Consider the following 23,940-nt stretch of genomic DNA (forward strand, 5'->3'; position numbering starts at 1 on the left):
AGTTCCTGGCATGGCAGAAGCATTAATTCATGGGGGCTTGCTGTCAGCATGTCTTTCAGACTCATCTAGATGAGTGACAGAGAGAATTGGCTCCACAGAAAACTTTTGGAAATGAGGACTGGAGCAGAGCTCAAAGAAAAACTGGAGGATTCCAACTCAGAACTTCTACAACACGGTCTCTGGGAAATGACCTGTGATGAAGGTAGTCTCTAATAAGCTCTGAGGACATTCAGATTCACAGAGAGTTTGGAGCTAATGATTTAAACTTTTCCTCTCTCTGGTATACTTCATATCATATTTATAGAGGAATTAACAATTGACTGAGCTCAAACAGTTCAAATAACGAGTTGAACGAAATGAAGAAGACAATGTAGAAGAAGAAAGAAAAAGTCAATGAAAATAAATCTTGAAAATATCCAATTGAAGTATAGAAAATGCAGAGCTTAATAGCCCACATAAATTTGATGACATCGTAAAATAGAACAAGTTGAAAGTATAGTATAGAAATTGAAAATAAAGCATAAGAATCAGATCAATTAGTCAAAGACATTTTTTAAAAAAACCTGCTAAGAAAAAGTGTCTGGAAGACCAAACTTATGAATCATGGGCACAGATGATGAGACGTAAACTAAAGACCTAAAAAATCTATTCAATGAATAATAGCAGAACTGTGTCATCACATCAAGGGCGGTGGGGAATACTAAACAAACAGGAATGATCAGAGAAGAAGGATTGCTAGAAATACACAACAAAAAAAGCTTATTGAACTGCAAAGGAGAATCAACAAGACACATATAAATGAAATCCCATTATAAGAGAAGCAGATTTCTCGACACTAATTCTAAAAAAAGGGGGGGGGCATAGAAGGAAATAGTCCTACACACAGAAAAAATACATGAGAGAACACTGCTAGATGAATACACGAACAAAAGAGAAATAGAAATGAAGCATTATAAGACAACAAAAGGACAGGAAATCCAACATATTTGTTTTGTTTTCTGTATTTGTCCTGGAGCTTTAACTCAGGGCTTGGACTCTGTTCGTGAGCTTGATTTTCTAAGGCTAATATTCTAGCACTTACTTCACAGTTCCACTTCTGGATTCCTCCTCTTCCTCCTCCTTTTTCTCCTCCTCCTTTTGTAATTTTTATTGGAGATAAGAATCTAACATATTTTCCTGCCCAGGCCTGCTTTGAACTGTAGTCCTCAGATATCAGATTCCCCAGTAGCTAGTTTTAAAGATGTGAGCCATTGACACCTGGCTCCGACATACTTTAATATGAATACTGTCTAATAAATAGAAAAATGGCAACTTGTATTAAAATGTAAGACCCAACCATTATTGCCAACAAGAAACACATCTCACTGGGAAAAACATATATAGGCTTAAAGTAAGTAGGAGTAGTTACATATATGATAAAACATACTTTAAACTACAACTAGGATGAAGAGACAATGACAGCAACTTCATATTAATAAAGAGCATAAAGAAGAAGAAATAACAGTCAACGATAGAATCCAAAAGTTTGTGCACCCAAATGTCTTTAAGCAAATATATCTTATGAGCATATACAGACCCTAGCACTATAATACTGAAAGAGTTCCATACCCCCAAATCACTTACACAGATTAAAAATAACAGTATAATTAAATGATACTGTAGAACATATTGCTTTAATAAACATTTATAGAATACATCACCAACCATTGTACAATACACATTCTTTTTGAAATCGAATGGATCTTTCAACAGATTAGATGGTATTTTCTAAAATATGATCTTAGAATATATTTTAAAATTGAAATAATGCCTATACTCTATCAGACAGCAATAGAATGAGACTAGAAATGAACAGTCAAAGAAATTATAGAAGATATTACAACACATAGATATTGAACAAAAAGTTGTTGACCAATAGGCCATAGAATAAATAAAAATTCCTAAAATCCTGTTAAAGCACAGCTTACCAGAATTTCTGGGGTGCAGTAAAGTCATGACCAAAAGGAAAGTTTATAGATATTACCCTTTTGTTAAAAAAAAAACAAAACACAAGCTGCTGTAGCAGCTCACACTTGTAATCCCAGCTGCATAAAAGGTTCAGACCTGAGGATTACAGTTTAAAGCCAGCCTGGCAGGAAAGTTCATGACACGCCTATCTCCAGTTAACTAGAGAATAGCTGGATGTGGAGCTGTGCTCAGATGTGCTCAGTAGAAAAACACTATTCTTGAGCACAAATACTTAGGGACAGCATCCAGTCCCTGAGTTCAAGCCCCAGGACTGACACCAAAAAATAAAAGCAAAACAACAGCCAAAAAAACCCCAAAACCCAGAAAGGTCTCAGGCAGATATTATAGTGATGCATCTCAAGCTTCTAGAAAAACAAGAACAGGCCAAATAAAAAATGTAAAGTGGAAATATATAATAAAAGTTAGGGCAGAAATTTAAAAAACTACATGTAGAAACAATATACAAAAAAATCAATGAAACAAAAAGTTGCTTCTTTGAGAAGATAAATAACATTGATAAATACCTGGCCAGTCTGACTAGACAGAAGATGGAAAAGTAACAACTTAGTAAAATTAAAAATGAGAAAGGGGGTATAAAAACACCACTGAATTCCAGAGGACCAATAGGAAATATTATAAAAATCCATATTCAATTAAATTGGAAACTTTAAAACAGGCAAATTTCTAGATTCATTTGGCCTACTAAAAGTCAATCAAGTGTATATAATCACTTATACAGATTTATAGCAAGCAATGAGACCTAAACAATAATAGTCTTCTGACAAGAAAAAGATAATCTAGACTTGAATCAGGGACCTCTTTTTCTGTATGCAAATGCTCTTTTCCCACGTGTGGTCTGAGAAGAAGCCCAGTCAGTCCCTTTTACCTATGTAGTAACATTCAGCAATACAAAGTAGAATGACAGCTCAGGAACAACTTTATAGAAGTTGATACACTTAACTGGAAGAACACCTTCCCTCTTCTTTACATGTATTGGAGGCTGTCCTTGAGTGGGTCTAGCAGGCACAGAAAAAGAGAGAAACTGCCTAAATCCCCCTGACATTTCCCATTGCAGTCTGGTTAGACCATAAATAGCCAAATCTCTCCTTCCTAGGCTACCAGCCACACATCTCCTTTAGAGTAGACAGAATAGATGTCATTTAGAAGTTGTCAGAGACAACCTATAGTTGGCATTTGCAGCAAAAGCACTACAGAATCTCTTTTCTCCATGATGGAACAAGTGAACCAGACAATTGAGTTGGAATTATTAGACATAGGCACAGGGAGAGGATCCAGAAATGAAGAATCAGAAGGACACCAGACTGAAAGAAGAAAGTGGAAATAAAATATGAAGGTTGAACAAAGCTACCTGCTTAAAGGATGATAACTGTAATGAATGAAGAAAGAGTAAAATGTGAGCTAAAATTCCTATGGGAAAAAGAGGATGTGGAAGGGGGCATCAGGATTTGAACCAGAGACCTCTTGATCTGCAGTCAAATGCTCTACCCCTGAGCTATACCCCCTTTCCCATTGCAGATGTCTCATAAGCACTTTTCATCTTTCCAGTTACATCCAGCATTCCTTCCATATATTGGAAGTTTCTGATTTTCTCTAGAGTTGGAAGACTGTCCCGACCTGCAGGACGTCAACAAGGGCAGTGAACCTAAGCGAGAAGGAATGAAGGGACAAGAGACACAAAGAATGACAGCAAGACAAGGATTCTGATCAAGCTGCCAAATTTTATTTTTCACACAGGGGTATTTATATGCTTGGAATAAGGAGGCTTTTTCATTGGCTGTAGCAGCTGCAAGATGTTTACTTAGGGCAATGTGAAAAGGTGGTCAATAGCGGCTACCTGGTCTTTGTTTGGGGCAGGATGCAAAGACCAGATTCTGTAAATAGCCTCGAGAGATGTTCCAGCGAGATGGTCAAGCTCATGATGCAGATATACTCAACTTTTGGTTCCCGACAGAAGACCATCACTGATTCCTCCACAACCTCACCATTAGTATTGGCCTATCTGATTTCTTTGTTATACATTACAAAACCTCAATCTGAAGAGAACCAGCCTCACTTCTCTTGAGAAACCTGCAGTACCTATATCTGAAGACAGGTCTGCATTCTGTGGATCTGTGCAATTCAGAAATGCAGCTCACCACTCAGTGGCTAGCTCTGAAGTGCCACTGTTCCTTCACTGAAAGTGTGAGGTGAAAGGCACCAGTAAGATGGAGTGCAGGAAGGTGGGAAATGGCTCACCATGAGGCATCTTCTGAGATTATAAGGGAGAACTTGAGTTGAACCAGAGCCCTCTTGATCAGAAGTCCAATGTTCTGCTTTTGAGTTACATCCACACTTATTATATACAACCTCCCATTAATACTCCTTCAATAGTGGTCTTTTTTCTACTTATAGCCTTTTATTGAGGGACATTTTCTAGAAACTGGAAACTGCCTTCCTCTCTATTCCTGTGCAGCTTTAAGTAGAGTCCCTTAGCCCCCTGTTTCTACAATAGGGAATAGGGAAGCTACCAGACTTTAACCTGGAAATGATGCCTGGTGTTTCTTCTTAGCCCACAGAGAATGATGACAAGAGATACTGGTTCTGAGCCGTCCATGAAGTTCACATACAGCCCAGAGCAACAGCTCATATTCCAAGGCACCAAGGGAATGCTCATTATTTCTTTTCTTCATTTATTCACTCAACTAACACTCAAGACCTTGTTAGTTGCCAGGTCATTTCATGCATGCTGAGAATAAGAAACAGTTAAGACTTTGTCCTTGTTCTTCAAAGTATCGTTGATTGGAGATAAACCCAATCTTCAGAAACAAAGTCAGAGGCAGGGCCTGAGTAGAATTAATTATACAAGAGGAATGCTCTGTGTCATCTAAAAGATTAGCCAGGGGGCACCTGGATTTGAACCAGGGACCTCTTGATCTGCAGTCAAATGCTCTACCCCTGAGCTATACCCCCTGATCTAAGGAAAGGGTATAATTATTCTTTATATGAGTCAAGGACACCAAAGCAAGGCAGTCTTGCTGGTTTGGATGGTTGGCTTTATATTTCTAACTTCTGGATTCCAAGCTCCTTTACAGACTTCTTTCTCTTCTTTCACTATCATATCTGTATGTACAATTGGGGCTTTGGTGATTTGTGCAGCTGAGACCTTCAAATCATCCAGATAATTTTCCATCAATACCAATTATTGAGTAGCTACAATGTAATAAGCTAGAGTATTTACATCCACAATCCATGCATTGAATTAGGTATGTTAGTATTACTAGGTCACAATACTGCCTCCTGCATGAAAGAAAGTTCAGAGCAATAAGGGTAGTATACATGAGTTCAGCTCTTATTTATCTTCAACAGTTCCACATCGAACACATTTCTTCTATTAAAAATGTTACTTGGGAAAAATGATATGGTAGCGAGCTCACTTTAAGATTTTATTTTTCAGAAATACTTAGGAAATTGTACACAGACATGTGTCTGTGGAAGTTCATTGCATTATTTTGAATTTGTAGAAAAGTTGCCACCATCTAAATACTGATTAAAGGTAGCCATCCAAATAGTGATTAGAACATGATGGCACATTCACAAGGTGGAATACGATTCAGGCATAAAAGATGAAAAATATCCAAACTGCTAACACAGACAGATGCTGCAATGCAAGTACTCAATATGAAATACCTTTTGTCTTTAGATATTCTCTCTGATTCTTTTTTAGGCTTACAAAACCTGAAACGGTCTAAGCATTACATGCATTACATTCCTTTTTTTTTTTTTTTTTTTTTTTTGCTCTTTCTGGGGCTTGAATTCAAGGCCTAGGCAACGTCTCTTCTTTTGCTCAAGGCTAGCACTCTACCACTTAAGCCACAGCGCCATTTTCGGCTTTTTTTGATTATATAGTACTGAGGAATTGAACCCAGGGCTTCATGCATGCTAGGCAAACACTCTAACACTAAGCCACATGCCAACCATCATTAAATTCTTGACACTCTCAGGAAGGACATTATAGTAAGGGGAGGGAAATAGGCTTGTTATCCAGGTTCTGAAATGGTCCATGAAAGTCAGGGCATGTGAAACACCCTGGAAGACCTGAGTGAGGGTGAGGAGCACTGGGATCAGAGGGGGATGATCCCTAAAGAGGTGAAGTCTCCAGGGAAGACAGAGAACCTGGAGCTGCAAGGGCCCCAGGTGAGGGAGGTCTAAGAGATGGCGTCTAGGAAATCTATCAGGTGTGTATGCTGATAGGAAGTTCTAGGAAAGCTGGAGTCTCCAGAGGGCTGCCAGAATTGGGCAGAGGGCTGAGACTGGAAGGAGGGGGCAGAAAGGAGGCTGACACTACAGGTATCTTCTCAGGATGGTTAGCAGGCAGCTGAGACTGGGAAGGGGAAGGGACCAATGTTCAATGCCAAGCCAAATTTCTGAGTAGTCACAAAACTGGAATATTGAAAGGTTTTAAAGAAAAAAATCACTAAATAAAAAGTGCATCTATTGTTAAGGAAAACTTTCCATTTTTATGAAGGAGCCTATAAGACACACCACAGAGCACATTCTGTGGTTTCAGACACTAGTGTTTTGCACAGATAAGAGGGATTGGAAGATAAAGGATATTTACAATTCAGGAGTAAAGTAAGGTACCACTTGCTTCACACAAAGCCAGAGCAAGCCTTCATTGGCCAGCCTCCATTTTAAATGGTTGTTTCTCTTCCATTCAGTGTAGAAATTAAGACTTTGTTCCTCCAAAATAGTTTTATTACAAGAATCTGTTTGTAATTCATGTAAGGTATAAACTATCATTGTTTATATAAATCTGAGGCATCATGAAATGTGTTTTAGGTAGTTATAAAAAGAAGTCATAAAAGATAATTAATGTGAAATATAATAAAAAAAAAAGAACTCTACTTAATCAGCCATATATGTGAGCCTACACAACTTCTGAGATGTTCTACGAAAAAAGAGTAATCTATTTTACAAAACTCACAGGAAGCCATTACAGTCTTCAGTATTGAGATTGTTGATAAAGTACACCGATCCTTTCTGTAGGGATTTTCTTTAAGGCTTGACTAAGACATAATGTTTACTTTAACTGGCACATAAGCTAGACACAAGACAGAATTTACTTACTATGCTGATACTTCACTCTCTGCCAACTCTCTAAGACTGATGAAGGCCCTCTCACTGGGCCATAGATGCTGATGGCTGTGAAACAAGATTAATTTAATGCAACTCCAGGGTGAATGCATGGATAAAGGAAGTACTGAAAAAAACAATTATCCCTGGAAGATTCCATTCAATCCAGTGGTCAGTGTTGTGCACATAAGGATTTTGTACACATAAGAAAGTGTATTTCATGATGAGGATGCACACAGCATAAGGGAATGTCATAGACACAAGGTTCAGAACACAGATGACAGCCAGAGCTGGAATGAGGAAGCTTCAGACAGGGAAGACTTCCCAGAACTTCCACCAAACTGGTTCTCACTTCAGCTACAGTCGCAAGGACACTGGGGAGATTTTTACTGTACCTGAGCCCCACTAATATGTCCTGATTTCATTGGTCTGGGGTGGGGTGTGGGAATGGTGCTTTTATAGGCTCTTAAAATGATTCTAATTTACATTTAGAACCAGCAAGTAAAGCCTCCCAATTTACTAGTTCCAGAAAAAAAAGATTCCTCTGATATCTACTGAGGAGAAAGAAGCTGTTATAGAAACATCTACTTAATGAAAAATAGGGGGCACCTGAATTTGAACCAGGGACCTCTTGATCTGAGCTATACCCCCAATTACATGTAATCTTTCATTAGCACTTCTTCAACTATGGCATCACACCCACTACCAAAATATTTATTACCAGTATCACCTTTCCTGTTTAAGAAACTTACAAGCTTTTCCAATGGATTCTGTCCTCATCCATTTCCCCTCTCCAAACTTAACTGGCCTTCCTTACTCCTCTCTTGAGTTTTGGTGAGGGACCACCTGTGACCTGAAAAGGGCACCTGATTCTGATATTCACCCTAAATCCATAGAGAATGATTAGGCTCTAAATCAAGTAGCTCATAGCCCAAGGAGAGCCCCATGTTCCAAGGACTCAAGAGGAAGAAAATTGTTTCATCGCATGCCTCATCCACTCAACAAAAGTCTAGAATTTTGGGTGACAGGTCCTATAATCCATGTCAAGCTCATAGCAACAGATAAAATACTGTCCTCAGCCTTTAAAATGATTTAATACAAATAAACCTATATGTAAAAACATTTCTATAGAAGTGTTAGGAAGGTAAGCATGGGCCTGTGGGTCATCGATCAAAGAGCATGGTAAACAGGGGTTCATACAAGAGTTCCTATATAGCTGACAAGACTTTTCCCAGTAAAAGCCCATGATCTCACAGATTTCCCACAATGAGTGGCAAAGACTTTTCCTTGAGCTAAGTCTATGGTATAGTGTAACTAGCCATAGACAGATCTGCTGAATCCTTTTAGAAATGACTCAGAAAGGGCATGCACAGAATATAGGATACAGAAGGTCATAGTACAGGTCATTCCTGGGACAACATTGGAGCATTAGGGCCAATATGAGTGTCAAGGCCCATTATGATGATGATGATGATGATGATGATGATGATGATGATGATGATTCTCTACTTTAGGCATTTTTGTCTCTGGCATCTAAAAAAGATTCTAGAAAGGGGGCACCTGGATTTGAACCAGGGACCTCTTGATCTGCAGTCAAATGCTCTACCCCTGAGCTATACCCCCACCTACTTAAGTATGTCTAATAAGCACACTAAGCCTTCATGACCACATACTAGTTGCCAACCTGTGATTATCACTGCCAGGTTCTCTGTCATCATATACTGTCTCTGCACTTATGACTGCCGCCTCTACAATAACCAGAATATTCCTCCCTAGTTCCTGGCATGGCAGAAGCATTAATTCATGGGGGCTTGCTGTCAGCATGTCTTTCAGACTCATCTAGATGAGTGACAGAGAGAATTGGCTCCACAGAAAACTTTTGGAAATGAGGACTGGAGCAGAGCTCAAAGGAAAACTGGAGGATTCCAACTCAGAACTTCTACAACACGGTCTCTGGGAAGTGACCTGTGATGAAGGTGGTCTCTAATAAGCTCTGAGGACATTCAGATTCACAGAGAGTTTGGAGCTAATGATTTAAACTTTTCCTCTCCATGGTATACTTCATATCATATTTATACAGGAATTAACAATTGACTGAGCTCAAAAAGTTCAAACAAACATTTGTACAAAATGAAGAAGACAATGTAGAACAAGAAAGAGAAAGTCAATGAAAATAAAGAAATCTTGAAAATATCTAATTGAAATATTGAAAATGCAGAGCCCAAATAAATTCCTGTTAATATAGTAAAACAGAACAAGTTGAAACTATAGTATTGAAATTGAAAATAAAGCATGAGAATCAGATCAATTACTCAAAAACATTTAAAAACATACCGCTAAGAAAAAGTGTCTGGAAGACCAAACTTATGAATTATGAGCACAAATGAAGAGATGTAAACGAAATACATAAAAAAATCTATTGAATGAATAACAGCAGAACTGTGTCATCATATCAAGAGGGGTTATATTAAACAAACAGGAATGCTCAGAGAAGGATTGCTAGAAATACACAACAAAGAAAGCTTATTGAAAGCTGCAAAGGAGACTCAACAAGACACATATAAAGGAAATCCTATTATAAGAGAAATATATTTCTTGACCCTAATTCTAAACACAAGGGGGGCATGGCAGGAAATAATCCTATACACAGAAAAGAAGATAAAGAATCACAGAAAAAAATACATGAGAGAACACTGCTAGATGAATACACTAACAAAAGAGAAATAGAAATGAAGCATTATAAGACAACAAACGGACAGGAAATCTAACATATTTGCTTTGTTTTGTTTTTGTATTTGTCCTGGAGCTTTAACTCAGGGCCTGGACTCTGTTCTTTTCCACTTCTGGATTCCTCCTCCTCCTCCTCCTCCCCCTCCCCCTCCCCCTCCTCTCCCTCCCCCTCCCCCTCTTCCTCCTCCTCCTCCTCCTCCTCCTCCTCCTCCTCCTCCCCCTCCTGTTTCTCCTCTTCCTTTTGTGATTTTTATTGGAGATAAGAGTCTAACAGATTTTCCTGCACAGTCTGGCTTTGAACTGCAGTCCTCAGATATCAGATTCCTCAGTAGCTAGTTTTACAGGTGTGAGCCATTGACACCTGGCTCTGACATACTTTAATATGAATACTGTCTAATAAATAGAAAAATGGCAAGTTGTATTAAAATGTAAGACCCAACCATTATTGCCTACAAGAAACGTATCTCACTGGGAAAAACAAATATAGGTTTAAAGTAAGTAGGAGTAGTTATATATATGATAAAACATACTTTAAACTACAACTAATATGAAGAGACAATGACAGCAACTTCATATTAATAAAGAGCATAAAGAAGAAGAAATAACAGTCATTGATAGAATCCAAAAGTTTGTGCACCCAAATGTCTTTAAGCAAATACTTCTTATGAGCATATACAGACCCTAACACTATAATACTGGAAGAGTTCCATACCCCCAAATCACTTACACAGATTAAAAATAACAGCATAATTAAATGATACTGTAGAACAAATTGATTTAATAGTCATGTGCAGAATACTTCACTAACAATTGTACAATTCACAATTTTTTTTGGAATATCATGGATCTTATTCCAAAGTAGATTGTACTTTCTAAAATATGATCTTAGAACAGCCAAAGAAATTACAGAATATATTACAACACATAGGTATTGAACAAAAAGTTGTTGACCAATAGGCCATAGAACAAATAAAAATTACTAGAATCCTTTTAAAGCATAGCTTACCAGAACTTTTGGGGTGCAATAAAGTCATGACCAAAAGGAAATGTTATAGATATTACCCTTTGGTTAAAACAAAAACAGGCTTGTGTAGGCAGCTCACACTTGTAATCCCAGCTACACAAGAGGTTGAGACCTGAGGATTACAGTTAAAGCCAGCCTGGCAGGAGCATCCATGACACGCCTATATCCAGTTAACTAGAGAAAAGCTGGAAGTGGAGCTGTGCTCAGAAGAAAAACACTATTCTTAGCACAAATTCTTAGGGACAGCATCCAGTCTCTGAGTTCAAGCCCCAGGACTGGCACCAAAAAATAAAAGCAAAACAACAGCCCAAAAACCCCAGAAAGGTCTCAAGCAGATATTATAGTAATGCTCCTCAAACTTCTAGAAAAACAAGAACAGGCCAAATAAAAAATGTAAAGTGGAAATAAATAATAAAAGTTAGAGCAGAAATTTTAAAAAGTAAATGTAGAAACAACATACAAAAAAAGTCAATGAAACAAAATGTTGCTTCTTTGAGAAGATAAATAGCATTGACAAATACCTGGCCAGTCTGACCAGACATAAGATGGAAAAGTAACAACTTAGTAAAATTAAAAATGAGAAAGGGGGTATAAAAAACACCACTGAAATCCAGAGGACCAATAGGAAATATTATAAAAATCCATATTCAATTAAATTGGAAACTAAAACAGGCAAAATTCTAGATTCATTTGGCCTACTAAAAGTCAATCAATTGTATATAATCACTTATACAAATTTATAGCAAGCAATGAGAACTAAACAATAATAAAGAGTCTTCTGACAAGAAAAAAGATAATCTAGACTTGAATCAGGGACCTCTTTTTCTGTAGTCAAATGCTCTTTTCCCACGCATCCCTGTGGTCTGAGAAGAAGCCCAGTCAGTCCCTTTTACCTATGTAGTCCTCATTTATTCACTTAACTAATACTCAAGACCTTGTTAGTTGCCAGGTCGTATAATGCATGCTGAGAATAAGATACAGGTAAGACATTGTCCTTGTTCTTCAAAGTATCGTCGATTGGAGATAAACCCAATCTTCCAGAAACAAAGTCAGAGGCAGGGCCTGAGTAGAATTAATTATACAAGAGGAGTGCTCTGTGTCATCTAAAAGACTAGCAAGGGGGCACCTGGATTTGAACCAGGGACCTCTTGATCTGCAGTCAAATGCTCTACCCCTGAGCTATACCCCCATTTGCCTATGGGTGTCTAATATGCACTCTAAACCTGAATAGCAACACATTGGCTATCATTATCCTGAATTGGCACCTGCCAATGATGCCATCATATGCTTCTCATCCTACACCCAATCCTGAAGCACTCTGCACACCAGCAACTATGTTCACTTTCCTCCTTGGTTCCCAGAGAGGCAGAGGCATTTTCTTGTAGAGGCTGGTGGTAAGAACATCTTTTGGACTCAGCTACAAGTGTGTGACTCAGAGTTGGCTGCAGAACAGACACTTTGGAGGTGTTTGAAGGCATAATCCAAACCCAAGAGTTTCTGACACAATGCTACCACATGAAACATGATTTTGGAAAACAATCAGCTAGACACATGACAAATGATCCACTCAGCCTCACTGGGACTGTGAGGATCAGATAAGACTGACATTTTGAGCAACCAGAACTAAGGCCTCTGAAGTTGAAGGAAGTGTCTCTTGCTTGTCAACTTTCCTCCTAGAAGCCACCACTATGAGGCCATCAGATCACATAGATTTCCCAAGAGAACAAGAAAGCACCAAGACCTCTAGGGACACAGCATTTTGAGGCAAAGTCTAAAGACAGAATACCAGAAAGGCTGAAGATTGAAATTCTTTGTGTTTCCCAATGATTATCATGATGATGACAGTGTTTTCTTTTTAGAACAATTTTATTTAATTATTTTTATTAGTTAAGAAATATTTCCAGTATGTATTATATCCAAAGTTTAAAGCTGCCCAGGACTGGACATATAGCTTAACTGGTAAAATATATGCATGATAAGTGTAAGAATTGCAAACTTCCATTAATAGTAATAACACAAGAACTACAACAACAGGCTCAAAAGACTCACTGGTATCTTCTTTGGTAAATTCTTCCCAACACTTATCCAGATGCTTTCAAGTTGATGCAGTTATTTCAGAAAATAGCAGGGGCAGGGGGAAGCAATTCTTCTCAATTTATTCAGTGAGTTGGTACAACCTTAATATCAAATTCAGAAAGAAAGTAGGTGCTGAAGGCTCATACCAGCAATCCTAGCCACTCAGGTGGCTATGATCAGAGCATTGCTATTTAAAGTCAGCCTAGTCGGAAAATTCCACAAAACTCTTATCTCCAATTAACCTGCAAAAAGGCTGGCTTGGAAGCATTGCTTATGTGATAGCGCATAGGCATCAGCAAAAAACTTGATGAAATCATGAGGCCCTGAGTTAAAGCCCCAATATTAACACATATTTTTAAAAAAGTAATTAGATGGGAAAGGATGGTAAAAGAAAACAAAGAAGGGAGGCAAAATGCTTGATAAGAAATATACTCATGGGAAGTGGCGCTGTAGCTCAAGTGGTAGAGCACTCGCCTTGAGCTGAAGAGCTGAGGGACAGCACTTAGGCCCAGAGTTCAAGCCCCACCGCCAACAACAACAAAAAAAAACAACAAAAAAGAAATGTACTCATGGGGGAAGGGATAGTTGGGAGAAAACAATGTAGAGGGTAACAATGCTCAATATACTCATTACCTTACTCATGTAACTGTAACCCTCTGTATAGTATCTTTACAATAAAAAAATTAAAAAATAAAAAGAAATGTACTCATGGGCTGGGAAGATAGCTCAGTGGTATAGTGCTTGCCTTTCATGCATGAGGCCCTGGGTTCAATTCCTCAGCACCACATAAGCCGGAAGTGGTGCTATGGCTCAAGTGGTAGCATGCTAGCCTTGAGCTGAAGAGCTGAGGGACAGTGTCCAGGCCCAGAGTTCAGGCCCCACAAACGGACCCCCCCCAAAAAAAGAAAGAAATGTACTCATCACCTTGCTCATGTAATTGTAACCCCTCTGTACGGTATTTTCATAATAAAAAATACATTTAAAAAAGTAATTCACAGAGAAACAAATAATTGAGAAAAAAGAAAATTCAAACAAACAGCTGAGACAAATAAAAGGATGTAAGATATGAAATAGGAATTCAATAAAAATAGATATCTTAAAAATCAACTCAAGGCTGGGAAGGTGGCTCAGTGGTAGAGCGCTTGCCTTGCATGCCTGAGGCCCTGGGTTCGATTCCTCAGAACCACATAAGCAAAAAGAAAAAAACTGGAAGTTGCGCTGTGCCTCAAGTGGTAGAGCGCTAGTCTTGAGCTGAAGAGCTGAGGGACAGCGCCCAGGCCCAAGAGTTCAGGCCCCACGACCGGACCCAAAAACAAACAAACAAAAAAAAATCAACTCAAAATCTTGGGAATGAAGAGCTCAATAAATAACAGAAATCCTAGATAAAAGAACCAAACAATGAGGGAGGGGGTAACAAGTTTCACAAGAAATGTACTCACTACCTTACTTATGTAACTAACCCCTCTCTACATCACCTTGACAATAAAATTAAAAAGGAGAACAAAGAACCAAACAAATTGAAAATAGGGTACCAGAGATTGAAGATAAAGAAGAGGAATTAGACCACTTAGTCAAAGTTATTGGGAAGAAAATAACACTAAGAAATTAATAAAGTACACCAGTCAGGGGCACTATCAAAAGACAAAACTTATGAATCATGGGCATATAAGAAGAAGTAATAGAAACTAGAACCATAGAAAACCTATTCAGTAACATAATAGCAAAAAGCTTCCTGAGCTTTACAAGACTGACTTAAGGCTTTTACAGAAAGCCAAACAAGCATCATCAGAGAACAAATAACCATGGACATATTTTAATTAAAACACTCAATATAAAAAAACAAAGGAAAATATTGAACACTAACTGAGAAGCAACATAATACAAAGTAACGCTATAAAATAACAGTAGATTTATCTAAACAAACTCTAACTACAAGCAGGGCAAAGAGGGATCAAAAAAAGCCCTGCAAAACTATAGATGTCAACTCAGATTAGCATATCCAAAAATCTGTCTTCTCTAATTGAGGGAGAAATGAAAACTTTCCATATTAAACAAAAGATTGAGGAATTCCTAATCAGTTATTCATCTCTGCAAGAGATCATAAAGGAATCCAACACAGAGAAGAGGAAGCCAAACAAAAAAATAAAGAAAGAAGAATCAGAGTAGATGAGTGTGTTAACAAAGGAGGAATTATGAACAACACATCAAAAAAAGATTGGGAAATATAGTCCTTTCAATTTGAACACTTAGTGTTAATGATTGCCACTCTCCAGCTAAAAATATCTGAATGGAAAATTGGATTAAAGATAAGACTCATAATAGCAAAAAAGGTAAAAATTCAGAACAAACAAGGTCCAACCATTTGCTGCCTTACAAGAAACACATCTTAATGACAAAAGCTAATACAGGCTTAAGGTAAAAGAATGGGAAAAGATTTTCCAAGAAAAAAGACTCCAAAAACACATAGTAATAATTATATCTGATGAAACACACTTTAAGATTAAGCTAGTAAGAAGAGACAAAAAAGGCATTTCATATTAATTATAAAGGGAATAATTTCTCAAGAAGGGATACTAATCTCGAATATATATTTAGCAAATGTTGGCTACTCAAGTTCATAAGCAAATACTTCTGGACCTACATGAACTGATGGACCCTCATCAATAATAATGGAAAATTCCATACCACAAACTTACTGATAGAGAGGTTACTGAGACAAAAAAAATCAATTAAGAAATATCAGAACAAATGAAACCATAGACCAAATGGACTTACAAATATCTATAGACTATTTTCCCAACTGTTACACAATACAAACTCTTATCAGCCCATGACAATTCTCCAATATAAATCATATTCTAGGACACAACACAAGACTTAGGAAATATGTTAAGGTTGAAATAACACCCTGTACTTCATCAGAGAACAACAACAACCAAAAAAAAACCAAAAAACCAGAAAGCAATCAAGAAAACAAACCAACCCACCAGTGGACTCTTTCAAGGCAATGGTAGAAAACCAACAGAAAAAGCCCAGTTAAGCCAGTAGGTTTCAATCTCAGCTGTGTCACATGCTACCATCTTGCTGGGTAAAGTAAGTCACAGGACCAGTCCTATTCGAGGGCAGGGAATCAGGCTTCACTTCTTATTGGAAGATGTGTAATAAAGGAATAAGAACTGGAACCAACAGCTTTTTTTCTGCACCCGTGTTCTCATCCAAGGTCTTGGAGTCCAAGACCTTGTGAACTACATTAACTCCTGGTGAGGCTTCTCTGGATTTAGAGATCTATGAACCTAAATGACAAGATTCCTCTTACTTCCGTCCCACTCCCCATTCAGAAGAAGTGCACAGACATTGTACTTCAAAATTCTTGTAGCACCTTGTGAAAGATAGCCTGACAGAAAGCTCATGCTTTCTTTTTTTCTTTTCTTTTCTTTTTTTTTGGTCATGGGGCTTGAACTATGGGCCTGGGCTCTGTCCCTCAATTATTCATCTCAAGGCGAGTGCTCTACCACTTGAGCCACAGCACCACTTCCGATTTTCTGGTGGTTAATTGGAGATAAGTGCCTCAGACTTTCCTGCCTGGACTGGCTTTGAACTATTATCCTCAGATCTCAGCCTCCTGAGTAGCTAGGATTACGGTGTGAGCCACAAGTGTGAGGCTGCTTGCTACATTTTTACCTAAAACCCCTTAACTAAGTCTTGTAGGTTCATGAATATTTTCTGCCTTCCAGTTTTCCAGTCACATTTTCTCAATATTAGACTCCTTAAAAAGAAAAAAATTAAATAAAGAATTAACTCCTCCAACTCCTCCTTCTCCTCCTTTTTTCTCCTCCTCTTCCTCCTTCCTCTTTTTTTTTTTTTTTTTTGTATTTTACAGTAGGGAACATTCTGAAAGTTCTACCACTTGGAATCAAAATCAAATACTCATAGGAATGACTGAGATCTTCCTTTTACTGCCAAGTAATGCAAGGAAAAATTGTGTTCCTAATTCAGAGCATGATGCACTATTAACATCTCTTCAATACATAGCATTTAGTGAGTCAATACTGCAACTTGGTTCTATCTCTCCTGACATCTTCAGCTTCCTTTAGGTCTTCACCTCTGTGTTGAGCTTGTTTTCTCAGTAGAACTTCAGCCCCTGACTCCTAAACATTGCATCCCAGACAGGGACCTGGCGATTCCCAAACCCAGCTCACTACTGAACCATTTCTCCTTGGCAGGGAGCAATGGTAAAACTGTGGTATGCTCGAATTGAAAGTGAGAGGACAGCAAACAGAGGATCAAAAAGTTCTCTCATGAGGGCAACTTGAGTCCTTTCATGTGTACTTTACTAAGAGTATAACTATTCTAGGTTAAGGTGGCCTGGGGGCTCTTCACTGATTATAGTATAGTACAAATGAGAGGGACAATATGGATACCTGTCATGCCTTCCTTCAAGAGAAGGAGATTCATAGGTTGTTTATAGAAACCCAAGCTAATGGTAACCTATGAATTTTATTGAGGGCGTTCCAAAGATGAATGTGCTTAATATAGGCACCAAAATTAAGCATAAGGAAGGGGGCACCTGGATTTGAACCAGGGACCTCTTGATCTGCAGTCAAATGCTCTACCCCTGAGCTATACCCCCTGTGGTACTTGTACTTACCTAGTTGATCCCTTATATCTATTGAGCAACACTCAGTTCTGGAAAGTGAAATTATAGTTCAGTAGTAACTTTGTAGAAGTGGCCGGACCTGACTGAGAAACCATCATCATTCCTCATCTCTACATTTGTTAAGGCCTATTGCTGGGTTCATCTCCCATTGCCATTTTGATTTAGTCACAAACGGCCCATTCTCTCCTCCCTGGGTTCCCAGCCGGCACATCTCCCCTGGTGAAGACAGAATGGCTGTCATTCACAGTGTTATACAAGTCCCAGAATTGGCAATTGCAGCAACAACCCTACTGAATCCCTCTTCTTCTTGTTAGAACAGCTGAGCCAGGCTTTGATCTTTGAGGCTGTGTGTGTACTGGGCTCTGGCATAGAAGAAAGCAGTTCACAGAAGGAAATATCCACCCAACACAGATAACTGGGTGATATGATTTGTCTTCCTAGGTCTGACCACCAGGCCTGCTATGGTATAGAGAACAGAGTGAGATGACTTAGGTGTGTGTGTGTGTGTGTGTGTGTGTGTGTGTGTGTGTGTGTGTGTGTGTGTGTGTGTGTGTGTGTGTGTGTCTGTTCTTCTCTGGAAAAGTCTAGAAGAAATCTGAATTACAGTTTCTGCCTTCTCTTAGTGAAGCCAATAGAGGTGTAAGCATTAGACATATACATGAGAAGGGGAGTTGGAAATTAAAAAAAAATCTGAAGTACACCAGACTATAGGAAAACAGGAGAGATAGATAGCATCTGTTAAGGCTAACCTGTAGCTTCTGTGTTCTAAGGATATAATTTAAAAGAATGAAAGAATATAAGCAATAGTTCCCGTGAGTTAAAAACACTTAAAGAGGGAGGGGGCACCTGGATTTGAACCAGGGACCTCTTGATCTGCAGTCAAATGCTCTACCCCTGAGCTATACCCCCACCTGTCTTGAGTGTCTAATAAACACCTTTTACTTTCATAAGCACACTCAACATTCCTGTTAAATATTGGTAGTTTCTAGAGAATTGGTAAGAGCATCACTGATTTCTCCACAAACTCACCCAGAGAAGTTCTTCTAAAAAAGAGAAAATTAAGAAACAGAAAAAAGGGGGGAAAAAAACTCAAGTTCTTCTAAAGTCCCCTGTGTCCTCTAATGACACCACTGCTTCCATGTCCGCGAATCCTATCCCCCTCCTCATTCCTCATCTGTGGGAGCAGTAGAGCTGGAAGGAGCTCTGAGACAGAGCTCTACAAGTACCTTTAGGGTTTACATATCTCATTTCTTTGTTTTACACACAACAGTTTTAATAGACCCTGCCAAGCTTCTTTGAGACACATGTAGCATTTGTTTGTGAAGACATCCCTCAGGACCCTGTATCTCTGCACAGACCCTCAGAGTAAGGTAGGGGTAGATAGATCATTTCCTTGGCCCTGACTCAGATGATGGAGAAATTCTGAGAAGCAGGATGACTATAACATATTGCATATGATTTGGGATAGGGAGCATTGTTACTACACTGGAAAGCTCTACGTTAGCTTTCACATCAATCCCTGCCACATGAATGTTTTTAGTGTTACATTACTTCTGTCTTTATCATAGTGCCTTTTGCAATTATTTTAAAATGCCAAATAATGTTTTTATTTTTTAAATTAAATTAAATTTTTTTTCTTGGTCCTGAGGCTTGAACTGAGTGTCTGGGTGTTGTCCATGAGCTCTTTAATTTTTTATTTTTGCCAGTCCTGGGGTTTGAACTCAGGGCCTGGGCACTGTCCCTGAACTTCTTTTGCTCAAGACTAGCACTCTACCACTTGAGCCACCGCACCACTTAGGACATTTTCTGTTTATGTGGTGCTGAGGAATTGAACCCAAGGCTTTGTGCATGCTGGGCAAGCACTCTGCCACTAAGCCATGTTCCCAGACCCTCATAGTGTTTTTTTTTTTTTTTTTTGGTCAGTCATGGAGTCTGAACTCTGGGCCTGGGCGCTGACCCTCAGCTCTTCAGCTCAAGTCTAGCGCTCTACCACTTAAGCCACAGTGCCCACTTCCGGCTTTTTCTGTTTATGTGGTGCTAAGGAATTGAACCCAGGGCCTCATGCATGCAAGGCAAGCACTCTACCACTGAGCCACCTTCCCAGCCCCCCTCATAGTGTTTTTAAAGCTTATGATTTAAAGAAAAGAATTTTTTTTCATAATCTTTCTGTTGCCCAAAGGGAATCACTCTCCACAGTTTTGGTTATTTCTATGAGTTTAAATAAAATACATATAATATTCAGTATCCAAACAAATCATTTTTATCTCATTGAATTACTTCTGTGAATGAGGATTTTAATTCATATGCCTTTGTATATTATCAGTTTTTAAATCTATATCTTAATTTTTGGTTAAATTATCTTCCTTCTTTTCGTCATTATGGCTTGTTAAAAGTGCATGGCCAATCTAGGTATTGCTAAGTAAAAGTTCTACAGAACTCTTTCTTTTTTCAATTTTTTCTTTTCTTTTCTTCTTTTTTTTGTTCATCGTGGGGTCTGAACTCTGGGCCTGGGCACTGTTCCTCAGCTCTTCAGCTCAAGGCGAGCACTCTACCACTTGAGCCATAGTGCCACTTGTGGCATTTTCTGCTTATGTGGTGCTGAGGAATTGAACCTAGGGCCTCATGCATGCGAGGCAAGCGCTCTACCACTGAGCCACCTTCTCAGCCCCCAGAACTTTTTCTTTAAGTTATTGATAGCCTAATATTTCCGAAGTGTTCATTATCTTTTAAACATTCGAGATTTTCAGTAATGTTTATTTTTCTATAAAATAGCTTTCAAACAGTGTTTCATGTTCAAATAATTTACGTTTCTAATTGTTTCCAGTGGCCGTTTAGGTTCCTGGTCCCTTCCTTCTGTTTGCACTGAAAGTCTGTTGCACAGCCTGGAACCTCCTCCCGGTCCTGGACATTGTTTCTGTTCTTCTCTTTCTTGTATGGGAGACCCTCTTTTTGGATTCTGAGTCTTGAATATCTCTTAATTTACTTCCTCCTTTTGGCTGATGGCATCTTCCAATTGCTTTCTGTGAAAAGCAAGAAGAGGTAAACTTTCTAAGACCCACTGGACCTAGTAATATCTGCAAGTTTACACACACACTTGACTAGTAATCTGAAGTGAGCATAAGTTTTAGGTGTGAATCATGGTCCTTCTCACTGAGAACGATATTGACTCTTGTCTTCTCACATCTAGCATGCCGTTGAAAACTCAAGTGCTGTGGTGACTACCTGTCCTGTGTATATCACATTTTCTGTCACTCTTCTAAGGTTTTAAGATCTTGCATTGGTATTCTATGATTATATTATGAGTATTTGGTGAAGATCACTTTTTTTTGCCAGTCCTGGGACTTGAACTCAGGGTCTAAGCACTGTTTCTGAGCTTCTTTTGCTCAAGGCTAGCACCCTACCACTTGAGCTACAGCACCACTTCTGGCCTTTTTCTGTGTATGTGGTACTGAGGAATTGAACCCAGGGCTTCATGCATGCTAGGCAAGCACTCTACCACTGAGTCACATTCCCAGCCTTGACACTTTTAATTTATTGTGTTGAAGACTGTCCAGCCTTTTGTTCAGGGAGAGTACTGGGGTTTGTATTCAGGGCCTTGAGTTTGAGAGGCAGGTGCTATACCACTTGATTCACATTAATAACCCATGGAAGAATCTTTTCCAATGGAAATCTATGTCTTTCATTATGGGTACTTTTATTTAATAAAATCCTTCCATCATTTCCTCTTGAACTTTAAATGATTTGTTTTTTTTTCCACATCCTGATCTCAAAGTCTGACTTCACTATTTTTACATCCCTTATTACCTCTTTTGTCTTTTTCATTTGCTTTATAGAGCACTGCCTTCTTTTTATGTTTCAAGTCTTACATCTATTTTTTTCTCATTTTAAAGAGATGTTTCTGATTTTATAATGAATTTTTCTTGTTTCACACATGGAATACTTCCCTTTCTCTCTCCTAGTATATTAGTTTCCTTTACTTCTGTTGGAAGAGTCTCTTTGCATCAGACACTTTGTCACAGGATGACCTGTTTCCCTGGTCTCCTCTCTTCTTGCTTTCCCTAGACTCTATATTCAGAATCCTCCAATGTGTCAATAGATATAAACCTGAGGATAGGATTGAATCCATGGAAACGCAATGAAATGGGAATCAGATAGATCAATTGGCTTTGGGATATGACGTGGGTCAGAGAGTGCCAACCTGTAATGATCATGGAAAATAGACCCAGCAGGTGTTGGAGCCTTGAACTAAGGACAGCTTGTGTGCAGTCAACTTCTCTATCCCTGAATTATAACCTCATACCTGATTACCCCGCCTACCTGTGTTACTGCACCTAGTGGTGTAGTGTGTCCTGTGAATGATTTCTCCTCATTTCTGTTGCCCCACTGGGAACTGACTAATCTTGTTCTCACAGATCTGTATCTGTGAAGGGTGCTTTCTTTTTCAGTAATCTTTGAGTCCATTGCCAGAAATGGCTGTTGGTTCAAACTATATGTGTAGATGTAAAAATTGTATTACATAAAGTGAGTATGAGTACATATTTTGCTATAGTTCAACCTTCGGTGTTCTCCTGTTTAAAGGCTGGATCTCCAGGGTGGTATAACTGGGAGCTCATGGAGTCTTTAGAGGAGAGGCCGAGTGAGAGGTGCTCAAGTCTGTGGATGCTCCATCCAAGGGGAGGGAGGAGCCAGCCCTCCTCCTCTCCTGGCCATGAGGCCAGCAGCTTTGCTCTACCACATGCTCACACCATAATGTGCTGCTTCTGCACAGGCCCAAAGCCTCAGGTACAACAGACCACAGCCTGGAACCCCCCCCCCCAAACTGTGGGACAAGTTAATCCTTTTCTCCATATAAGTTGGTTATTTTGGGTATTTGTTGTACTAACAGAAAGCAAACTAACACACTTCTTTAGAGTCTTAGGATCAAAATCAAGTTGTTTACATAAGAAGACCACAGACAGCTGGGCGCCGGTGGCTCACGCCTGTAATCCTAGCTACTCAGGAGGCTGAGATCTGAGAATTGTGGTTCAAATCCAGCCCAGGCAGAAATATTCGTGAGACTCTTGTCTCCAATAAACCAGAAGTGGCACTGTGCCTCAAGCAGTAGAGGCTCTCATCTTGAGCTGAAGAGTGCAGGGACAGTGCCCAAGCCCAGAGTTCAAGCCCCACAACCGACCCCCCCCCCACACCAAAAAAAGACCACAGACTTCTTTCCTAGTTGGTAATGACATTATACTTCGTCACAGCTCCTCTGCTGTGGACACATAGGGACACCCATCCATACTCATGGGAGGCTGGGTTTGACAATAATTCAACATCCATAAAACATGGCCACAGATCATATGCAGTGATGCACAACTATCATCCCATCTCTTTGGAGGCAAGGGTAGAAGGATTGAGGACCAAGGCCAGCCTTACGTTTTTTTCAGGGTCCAAAGCAAGAGGAGAACAGGGAAGTGGCAGGGACTCACCAGCAGCTCCTGAGACTACTGCGTTGTACTGAATTAATGAGGTGTAGATTCCAGGTAAAGGTGGCTTATGTTACTTGAGCAATTGTAGTTGGTGATGGAGGCAAACCCTGCCCATAAAAAAAGAAACTCATGCCTTTCCAGGTCATGTATCCCTGAGAGGAAGGTTCTAGAAGCCTCAACTAATGAAGACTTCTTTACTTGACATAGGGCTAGGCTAAACTGCAAAGGCTAAATTAGCCACCAAAATTGCACATAAAGAAGGGGGCACCTGGATTTGAACCAGGGACCTCTTGATCTGCAGTCAAATGCTCTACCCCTGAGCTATACCCCCACACAGGAATAACCTCTCATTAGCACCTTTTCAACAGTGACACTACACCAAGGCTATCATCTTATTAAAACCTACTATTTCTTCAGTATGTTCCAGAAACTAGCAAGCTATCAACATTGCACTCAGCCTTCCCCTCCTCTCCAACGTTACCTCAGTCCTGTCTATCCCTTGGTGTGGTGACAGCACCAAACTCCTTTGACCTGAAAAATGCATCTGACTGTGGTGTTTCCCCTATGTCTACAGACAGTGGTGAGGACACTGTTGGTGTCTTCACCGAATTGTCTGCAGCACCTCACACTTCAAGGACTCGAGGGAAGGATGCATTGTTGCACTCTGTCCATTCACTCAGCAAGCATAACCTGTTATCCTTGCTGAGAATAGAGCCACCTTATTCATCCAAGAGTCTTACTCAAATAAGCGACCAATGCAGCAACAAACATATTTCCCTGAAAGTGTCAGGAGGTGAGCAGGGGTCCCTGGTATAGTGAGCAAGAATCACACTGCCTGTTGGGCA

At 39.3% G+C, this 23,940-nt stretch overlaps 1 protein-coding gene and 7 non-coding genes across 8 annotated transcripts in view; all 8 read right to left on the reverse strand.

Annotated features, from left to right (window-relative positions):
- Positions 1-23,940, reverse strand: part of Znf746 (zinc finger protein 746) — a 143,718-nt gene that overhangs the window by 95,112 nt on the left and 24,666 nt on the right. The window lies entirely within an intron of this gene.
- On the reverse strand, positions 3,459-3,530 carry Trnac-gca (transfer RNA cysteine (anticodon GCA)). Its single transcript has one exon. It is a non-coding gene; the product is annotated as a tRNA-Cys (tRNA).
- Trnac-gca (transfer RNA cysteine (anticodon GCA)) lies at positions 4,906-4,977 on the reverse strand. The gene has a single exon. It is a non-coding gene; the product is annotated as a tRNA-Cys (tRNA).
- On the reverse strand, positions 8,692-8,763 carry Trnac-gca (transfer RNA cysteine (anticodon GCA)). Its single transcript has one exon. It is a non-coding gene; the product is annotated as a tRNA-Cys (tRNA).
- On the reverse strand, positions 12,012-12,083 carry Trnac-gca (transfer RNA cysteine (anticodon GCA)). Its single transcript has one exon. It is a non-coding gene; the product is annotated as a tRNA-Cys (tRNA).
- On the reverse strand, positions 17,529-17,600 carry Trnac-gca (transfer RNA cysteine (anticodon GCA)). Its single transcript has one exon. It is a non-coding gene; the product is annotated as a tRNA-Cys (tRNA).
- Positions 18,465-18,536, reverse strand: Trnac-gca (transfer RNA cysteine (anticodon GCA)). Its single transcript has one exon. It is a non-coding gene; the product is annotated as a tRNA-Cys (tRNA).
- Trnac-gca (transfer RNA cysteine (anticodon GCA)) lies at positions 23,355-23,426 on the reverse strand. The gene has a single exon. It is a non-coding gene; the product is annotated as a tRNA-Cys (tRNA).

Source organism: Dipodomys merriami, unplaced genomic scaffold (assembly GCF_024711535.1).
Source record: "Dipodomys merriami isolate MVZ:Mamm:240054 unplaced genomic scaffold, mDipMer1.0.p SCAF_5, whole genome shotgun sequence".
In the NCBI taxonomy this organism is placed as follows: Eukaryota; Metazoa; Chordata; class Mammalia; order Rodentia; family Heteromyidae; genus Dipodomys; species Dipodomys merriami.